Below are 10,444 nucleotides of genomic sequence, written 5' to 3' on the forward strand. Positions count from 1 at the left end.
ACAATTCCATTGAAATAGATGGAATTCCAATTTCCACCTCAGCCACATCACGCGTTCCTCTCTTGGTTCCTTTTCTTTATTGTTGATCAAAGATTGTTCCATGTGAACGATTTTTGGCGATCTCGTGCAACTGGAAACTCGTTGGAGCACCATATTCCTCAAACGGGATGCGGTCATCAACTTAAAACTCAATGCATGATCGATCGTTGAGGGAGTCCGACGAGCATGGCATGCACATGACATTGATTGTTATCGGCAAATATGTTTCCTTGTTGTATTCGTTGGAATCACCATTGCTATGCTTTGACATCCTCATCGTCATTGTCGACAAACATGTTATTTTGTAATTGAATAAAATTTGATCACCATCATTTGAATTACATTGCATTTAAAATTAGATGAATAATTTAAGTAATTAAATGAAATTAATTAGAGTACTGAATAATTATATATTTCATATACATTTAACTAATACTTTCAAAAAAGTGCCATTACCATAATTTTAGCTAAAAATACTGGTGCATTTTATAATAAATTTTGTATGAGTACTTTTCTAAATTTACAATATTCACCTAATAACCAATAAAAGACATTTTTTTTAAATTACAATAGAAAATCTGTAATAGGATTTATGGGAATATTTTTTTGAGTAAATTCCAATGATCCCCTCCTCAAGTATGCCTTAATTATACTCGACACCCTCCTTTTTTTTTATCCCCCCCAAATTGTTCGGGTTCTATTATATTGTGCCACCTAATATTTTTTGACGTTAAAAATTGTTGTTTGAAGGTCATGTGAGTTTAAAATGCAAAGTAATTTAAAGGTTGGAGAAGGGTGTTCTAGAACCTAACATAAAGGATAAAATGAAATTATTAAATTATTATAATGATTTTTTAAATTAAAATATATAATGAAAGGTTGGCACTGTCAAGGAAGGGTATTGAAAGTAATGTAAAAACGGGGAAGGGTATCGAGTGTTATTTAGGCATACTTGAGGGGTGGGGGTCTTTGTAATTTACTCTTATTTTTTTTATTACAAATTTTATGGGAATATGCAATGATGGAAAATGGACAATCAATCTTACATAAGTGGTTGTAAATATTGCAGTTCTATTCATATGAACCCATCAGAAGCCCATCATTTAATTATACCAACAAGTTGTTAGTGTTTTTTTTTTTTTGTTTACATGTTAGTGTTTTTTTTTTGTTTACATACCTCTTATTGTTGTTATAGACCCACAATCGAAAAACTCTATTTCTGACATACATATAACTACTTAGACTAGGAGGTGAAATTCAACATGTTTAAAATGATTGGCATTGCTTTGATTCATGGTTGTTAGCCTTGAAGACTTGAAACTCTCATAACTTAGTTTTTAAAATCACTAAGTTTAAACTTTGCATCAATATAATTGACTATATGTCCTCTCTCAATGAAAATGCAAAGGATCATGAAGGGAAGTTGATACTACGATGAAAATGTTTTCAAACTTTCACATCTTTCACATATAAGGTGAAATCTTTCCTTGCATTTCTAATTTTCGTTTTCATTTAGTAGGTTTCTCAATGGTGTGCATGTAGTGGATTTTCTACATGTAGGTTTAGTTCTTAATAGGTTTTCAAGAGTTTAGGCATTTGCAGTGTACATTTGCTTGTGAGTTTGGTTATAACTCAAAGATTATAGTGAAAAGATCCTAGTGGGTTACTATGGATCAACTGGATGTAGATTTCCTAGAAATCGAAGAAGTGTAAATTGTGTATGTATCTTTTACGATATCTCTTCAACTCTTTATTGTTTATTGGTTAAGGTTCTTAACACTTGGTTTTTGATATTTGCTTGGTACCTTTGTTTAAACCATAATTTGTGTTAAAAGGAAACATAAGGGTGTTTATAACATATCTTACTCTCTTGGATTAATTGAATTAAAGGAAAAGATTTTGCGAAAAAACTTTGATTTGAGCCTAAAATTGTTTTAAAACCAATTCACCCCCCTTTGGGTTTGTGGCTTCATGCGCCATTATTTCTAACAATTGGTGATCAAAGCTTTATTTGATAGTCATTGAAACGGTTTTCAAAAAAGATCCTCATAATGGTTGGAAATCATCAAAGCTTTGTAGAAGGTGCTTCTATAAATCGATCCCCTCTTTTTATCGGAGAAAACTATCCATTTTGGAAAGTATGGATGAGAATTTTCCTTGAATCAATTGATAGATGAGTATGGGATGCTATTGTAAATGGTCCTTACAATGACGGTAGCTACAAAGACGAAATCCAAAAGTACAACAATATCACAATCTAAATATTTAACTACAATGACGGTAGCTACACTTGTTGGCAAGCTAAGAGAGTATGAGTTAGAGCTTGGGAGACTCAAGGATGAAGAAGAAATTGACAAGAAAAAAAGGGATTGACCTTAAAGACAAGCACTTCATATCATGAAGCTAGTGATGAAGACCTTTTGGGAAATTTAGATAATAAAAATCTGAATTTGTTTGTTAAGAAGTTCTCCAAGTTCATGAAGAAGAAAAGAATAGACAAAGGGAACTTTCAAAAGAAGAACACAAAGAAAAGTGACTCCACCCTACAACCTACACATGCTTTGAGTGTGGGAAGCAAGGTCACATAAAAGCGGATTGTCCAACTTACCTCAAGAAACAACAAGGAGGTGATAAGAAGCAAAATAAACCATTTAAGAAGAAAAGAGCATACATATCATGGGATGATAATGATGATAGTTCTTCAAGTGACTTAAGTAAGGAAGAAGAAGCAAACTTATGTCTCATGGCCAACATTGATGAGGATGAGACCAAAAGTAATGTAAGTGACTCTTCTTCCAAATCTAACACAAACTATGAAAATCTACTTGATGCATTCAAAGAGTTACATGAAAAAGTTCAAAGACTCACCTTTGTAAACAAGACTTTAAAAGGCCAAGTTAGATGGCATATTGAGAAATTTAGCACTTTACAAAAGGAAGTCCATGATTTGAGAAAAGAGAAAGTGGATTTAGAAAAATATATTGAGGACTCCATCTGTACATGTAAATATAACAATATTGCTTCTAGCTCATATTATGAAAATTGCAAGCATCTTCAATGCAAAATTGATTATCTTGAAAAGCCACTTGCAAAGTTCACAAGTGGAAGAGCAAACTTAGATGCCTTGTTGAGTTCTCAAAAGTATGTCATGGGTAGGACTGGACTTAGGTATGGTTTAGAGAGAAAACAAAAGGCTTATAAGAATTTCTTTAACTTCTCTACACCCTCCACTCCACCGTTCATTTTATGTTAGAATTGCATGTATAAAGGTCATAGCTCTTCATAATATTTCATTAAAAGATATGGTGTTCCAAGCGGGAAGTACAAGTGGATTCCTAAAGGAAACAAAAAGACTACTAACCCAAAAGGACCCAACATTAATTGGGTACCTCAATCTTCTCTCTAAATGTGTTTTGTATGTATGCCTTAAAGCCAAGTAATTAATCTGGTATTCGGATAGCGGGTGTTCAAGGCATATGACTAGAGACAAATCCAAACATGTCTCTCTAACGACAAAATAAGAATGATTTGTTACATATGGTGATAGAAACAAAGGAAAGATTCTAGGTTATGGTAATGTAGGAAATTTTGAAAGTTCTAGCTACCTTGAGGAGACTAGACCATTAATATTGGAGAAACAAATTGTTGATACAAGTAAAAAATCTACAAAGGAGCTGCCTAAAGAATGGAGAACCTCTAGGGACTTATCACTTGACAACATAATAGGTGATATAAACAAAGGGGTAACCACTCATAGCTCTCTTAATAATTTTTATAAATATATGGCTTTTGTATCTCAATTAAAACCAAAATTTGTTGAAGAAGCTTTACTTGATGAAATTTGGTTGTTGGCAATGCTAGAAGAACTTAACCAACTTAAAAGAAATGAAGTTTGGGATCTTGTGCCAAGAACTAATACTCAACAAGTAATTGAAACTAAATGGGTATTTAGAAACAAAATTGATGAAACTGGTTTTATAACAAAAAACAAAGCATGTTTAGTAGCCAAAGGTTATAGCCAAGAAGAGGGCATTGATTATGATGATACTTATTCCCCTATTGCAAGACTTGAGGCCACAAGACTTCTACTAGTTTTTGTTTCCTTAATGGATTTTAAGCTTTTCCAAATAGATGTCAAAAGTGCTTTTTTTTAATGGATACATAAAAGAGGAAGTCTATGTTTCTCAACCCCCTAGATTTATTGATTATGACTTTCCTAATCATGTATACAAATTAAAGAAAGCACTTTATGGACTTAATCAAGCCCCTAGGTCTTGGTATAAAAGATTGAGTAATTTCTTACTTGAACAAAAATTTGAAAGAGGTAAGGTTGACACTACCTTCTTCATTAAGAAAACTAAAAAAGACATCTTACTAGTTCAAATTTATGTTGATGATATTATTTTTGGAGCTACAAATGATGCCTTGTGCAAAGAGTTTGCCAAGATCATGCAAGGAGAGTTTGAAATGTCCATGATGGGGGAGTAATCCTACTTCCCAGGACTCCAAATAAAACAGTTAGAGAGTGACATCTTCATCAACCAATCCAAGTATTGAATTGGTTTACTTAAGAAGTTTGGTATGGAAAAGTCCAAAGAGTCACCAACACCTATGCCACCTCATGCTACCTTGATTTGGATGAAAAAGGTAAACATATAGATGAATGAAAATATAGAGGTATGATTGGCTCACAAAGTTTTGTGTATGTGCTAGATTTCAAGCTAATATTAAGGAATCTCATTTAGTGGTTGTAAAGAGGGTCCTTAAGTACATTAAGGGTACATTAAAAGTAGGATTGTGGCATCCTAAGGGTGCATCTATTAGCTTAGTTGAGTATTCTGATTCAGATTATGCAGGTTGCAAAGTTGATAGGAAGAGTACTAGTGATACATGTCATTTTCTTGGGAGCGCTTTGGTTTCTTGGCACTATAAGAAACAAGCTTGTGTGGCTCTATCCATATTTGAAGCAGAGTATATCGCTGCTGGTGGTTGTTGTGCTCATATCTTTTGGATGAAACAACAACTAGAGGATTTTGGTATCTTCCTTGATCACATTCCTTTGATATGTGACAACACAAGTGCAATAAACTTGACCAAAAATCTTGTCATGCATTCTAGAACTAAGCCTATAAAAATAAGACATCATTTCATTAGATATCATGTGCTTAAAGGAGATTGTGTTATAGTATTTGTAGATACAACCAACCAACTAGTTGACATCTTTACAAAACCCTTGTCTAGGGATAGATTTATAAAATAGGACATCATTTCATTATATATCATGTGCTTAAAGGAGATTGTGTTATAGTATGTGTAGATAGAACCAACCAACTAGCTAACATCTTTACAAAACCCTTGTCTAGGGATAGATTCTACTCCATTAGAAATGAACTAGGCATTTTAGATGAAGACTATCTAGTATAACATGCATATGCATTTGTGTGTATGTGTTTTAATCTTATGTCTTATTTCTTTTCTGCTTGTATGGTGTTTATGTATGCCTAGCTTAGTTTATGTTTGCTTGTTGGTATATGACTTCTCTATCTTGAGTGTATATATGTGTTTCGTGTAATAAGTTCTTTTTGTTCGCACTTAGTTGATTATATTAGTAAATAATCGACTATTTTGTGCTTTTCTCAAAGGTGAAAAACTTTAGAAGCGCAAATAGTCTACTATTTCAAGTAAATAACCGACTATCTTGCATTTGGTAAATTTTCCAACTTCACAGATAGATAACTATTTCAAGTGAATTATCGACTAAATGGGTTTGGGAACATATTCCATCTCGCAGACAGTCGATTATTTTCCTAAAATAATTGATTATTTGTAGTAGACTGTGACACCCTCTACCCCACACATATATGTACTAATAATAAAAGAAATAATTAAAAAAAAAGCAATTCACCTAGTCATTTGCTCCCCCAAACACAAAGTTCAAGATCATCACAGGATCCAAACACAAACAACACACGGGAAGTGAGTTATCACATTCCTAACTAATAGAGAAACAAGACAACTAGATATACATATCATATAAACCAAATAAAACTTAGTTACACGTAATTCCACCACTTTGTCATTCAAAGTTCACTTTTCAATCATCAATCACATTACACAAGAATCACACGCTCTGATCATGACATAATAACACATCAATTTCATAATAAACAATTAGCAAGCGCATGAGACAGTTATGCTAAGACTCAAGCCTATATGCAATGTGATACCATGTCAGTGAAAAACCACCCTGGGGCGCTTAGGAGTTGTTAGTGCCTAGCTTTACTGAGTTTTAAAAGATTGGCTAAAATTTTGTTAAAACATAAGCACTTAGACAATGAAGGAAAGCTGGAGTTGCTGCACATGATGTCTAACATTATGTCAAGGAATCAGATCGGGCTGCACAATGCACAAGGCAAGATAAAATGTCAAATGAAGAATTGAAGCTGCAGGATCCACGATGTCGGATACAATGTCCAGGACATCCTGCCCGAAAATACTGGACACATAAATCTGTTATATCTTTAACAGATTAATGTGCAGTCAGCAACAGATTAGGCGCTCTATCTTTAGGAACGAATTAAAAGATAATTAAAGTTTGAATTACAAACTTGAATAGTTTCGTTCAGGGATTAGAGATTGAAGATAAAAACTAAAAGATAAAACTTTATCTTTTAGATCTTTAAGTGCAGATTTTTCAGGAGAATGATAGATCTTATCCAGCGCAAGTTGTTGCAGCCCAGATACGTACACTGCTATATAAACATGAAGGCTGCACAAGTTTTCCATCAAGTCAGAGATTGAAGAGTTATTTTGTGAGTTTTGTGACTTGAGTGTTTTGTGAGCCACCTTGATGTTACCCTAACATCAAGTGTTGGACCTGAGTGTGTAGAGTTGATCTCTATTGTTCAGAGAGCAATCTCTGGTGTGTCTTTGATTTGTTTGTAAACACGGGTGAGTGATTGAGAGGGAGTGAGAGGGGCTCTCATATCTAAGAGTGGCTCTTAGGTAGAAGTTGCATGGGTAGTGGTTAGGTGAGAAGGTTGTATACAGTGGCTGTTAGATCTTCGAACTAATACTATTTTAGTGGATTTCCTCCCTGGCTTGGTAGCCCCCAGATGTAGGTGACGTTGCACCGAACTGGGTTAACAATCCTCTTGTGTTATTTACTTGTTTAATCTGTTCATACTGTCATATACAATCTGCATGTTCTGAAGCGCGATGTCGTGACATCCTGTACGACATCTGTCCTAAGTATCAGAATTTCAATTGGTATCAGAGCAGGCACTCGAAATCACTGAGTGAGATCTAGGGAGATAAATTCTGATGAACATGGAGAAAGAAGGAGGACCAGTGAACAGACCACCAATTCTGGATGGAACCAACTATGAATACTGGAAAGCAAGGATGGTGGCCTTCCTCAAATCACTGGATAGCCGAACCTGGAAAGCTGTCATCAAAGGCTGGGAACATCCCAAGATGCTGGACACAGAAGGAAAGCCCACTGATGAATTGAAGCCAGAAGAAGACTGGACAAAAGAAGAAGACGAATTGGCACTTGGAAACTCCAAAGCCTTAAATGCCCTATTCAATGGAGTTGACAAGAATATCTTCAGATTGATCAACACATGCACAGTTGCCAAGGATGCATGGGAGATTCTGAAAACCACTCATGAAGGAACCTCCAAAGTGAAGATGTCCAGATTGCAACTATTGGCTACAAAATTCGAAAATCTGAAGATGAAGGAGGAAGAATGCATTCATGACTTCCACATGAACATTCTTGAAATTGCCAATGCTTGCACTGCCTTGGGAGAAAGGATGACAGATGAAAAGCTGGTGAGAAAGATCCTCAGATCTTTGCCTAAGAGATTTGACATGAAAGTCACTGCAATAGAGGAGGCCCAAGACATTTGCAACATGAGAGTAGATGAACTCATTGGTTCCCTTCAAACCTTCGAGCTAGGACTCTCGGATAGGACTGAAAAGAAGAGCAAGAACCTGGCGTTCGTGTCCAATGATGAAGGAGAAGAAGATGAGTATGACCTGGATACTGATGAAGGTCTGACTAACGCAGTTGTGCTCCTTGGAAAACAGTTCAACAAAGTGTTGAAAAGAATGGACAGGAGGCAGAAACCACATGTCCGGAACATTCCTTTCGACATCAGGAAAGGTAGTGAATACCAGAAGAAGTCAGATGAAAAGCCCAGTCACAGCAAAGGAATTCAATGCCATGGGTGTGAAGGCTATGGACACATCAAAGCTGAATGTCCCACCCATCTCAAGAAGCAGAGAAAAGGACTTTCTGTATGTTGGTCTGATGATACAGAGAGTGAACAAGAAAGTGATTCTGACAGAGATGTGAATGCACTCACTGGGATATTTGAATCTGATGAAGATTCAAGTGATATTGATGTTGAAATCACTTTTGATGAGCTTGCTATATCCTATAGAGAACTATGCATCAAAAGTGAGAAGATTCTTCAGCAAGAAGCACAACTAAAGAAGATCATTGCAAATCTGGAGGCTGAGAAGGAGGCACATGAAGAGGAGATCTCTGAGCTTAAAGGAGAAATTGGTTTTCTGAACTCTAAACTGGAAAACATGACAAAATCAATAAAGATGCTGAATAAAGGCTCAGATATGCTTGATGAGGTGCTACAGCTTGGGAAGAATGTTGGAAACCAGAGAGGACTTGGATTTAATCATAAATCTGCTGGCAGAACAACCATGACAGAATTTGTTCCTGCCAAAAACAGCACTGGAGCCACGATGTCACAACATCGGTCTCGACATCATGGAACGCAGCAGAAAAAGAACAAAAGAAAGAAGTGGAGGTGTCACTACTGTGGCAAGTATGGTCACATAAAGCCCTTTTGCTATCATCTACATGGCCATCCACATCATGGAACTCAAAGTAGCAGCAGCGGAAGGAAGATGATGTGGGTTCCAAAACACAAGATTGTTAGTCTTGTTGTTCATACTTCACTTAGAGCATCAGCTAAGGAAGATTGGTACCTAGATAGCGGCTGTTCCAGACACATGACAAGAGTTAAAGAATTCCTGGTGAACATTGAACCTTGCTCCACTAGCTATGTGACATTTGGAGATGGCTCTAAAGGAAAGATCACTGGAATGGGAAAGCTAGTCCATGATGGACTTCCTAGTCTGAACAAAGTACTGCTGGTAAAGGGACTGACTGCAAACTTGATCAGCATCAGTCAGTTGTGTGATGAAGGATTCAATGTAAACTTCACAAAGTCAGAATGCTTGGTGACAAATGAGAAGAGTGAAGTTCTAATGAAGGGCAGCAGATCAAAGGACAACTGTTACCTATGGACACCTCAAGAAACCAGTTACTCCTCCACATGTCTATCCTCCAAAGAAGATGAAGTCAAAATATGGCATCAAAGATTTGGACATCTGCACTTAAGAGGCATGAAGAAAATCATTGACAAAGGTGCTGTTAGAGGCATTCCCAATCTGAAAATAGAAGAAGGCAGAATCTGTGGTGAATGTCAGATTGGAAAGCAAGTCAAGATGTCCCACCAGAAGCTTCAACATCAGACCACTTCCAGGGTGCTGGAACTACTTCACATGGACTTGATGGGGCCTATGCAAGCTGAAAGCCTTGGAGGAAAGAGGTATGCCTATGTTGTTGTGGATGATTTCTCCAGATTTACCTGGGTCAACTTTATCAGAGAGAAATCAGACACCTTTGAAGTATTCAAAGAGTTGAGTCTAAGACTTCAAAGAGAAAAAGACTGTGTCATCAAGAGAATTAGGAGTGACCATGGCAGAGAGTTTGAAAACAGCAAGTTTACTGAATTCTGCACATCTGAAGGCATCACTCATGAGTTCTCTGCAGCTATCACACCACAACAAAATGGCATAGTTGAAAGGAAAAATAGGACTTTGCAAGAAGCTGCTAGGGTCATGCTTCATGCCAAAGAACTTCCCTATAATCTCTGGGCTGAAGCCATGAACACAGCATGCTATATCCACAACAGAGTCACACTCAGAAGAGGGACTCCAACCACACTGTATGAAATCTGGAAAGGGAGGAAGCCAACTGTCAAGCACTTCCACATTTTTGGAAGTCCATGTTACATTTTGGCAGATAGAGAGCAAAGGAGAAAGATGGATCCCAAGAGTGATGCAGGAATATTCTTGGGATACTCTACAAACAGCAGAGCATATAGAGTATTCAATTCCAGAACCAGAACTGTGATGTAATCCATCAATGTGGTTGTTGATGATCTAACTCCAGCAAGAAAGAAGGATGTCGAAGACGATGTCAGAACATCGGGAGACAATGTAGCAGATACAGCTAAAAGTGCAGAAAATGCAGAAAATGCAGAAAACTCTGATTCTGCTACAGATGAACCAAACATCAATCAACCTGACA

This window comes from Glycine soja, chromosome 4 (assembly GCF_004193775.1).
Source record: "Glycine soja cultivar W05 chromosome 4, ASM419377v2, whole genome shotgun sequence".
In the NCBI taxonomy this organism is placed as follows: Eukaryota; Viridiplantae; Streptophyta; class Magnoliopsida; order Fabales; family Fabaceae; genus Glycine; species Glycine soja.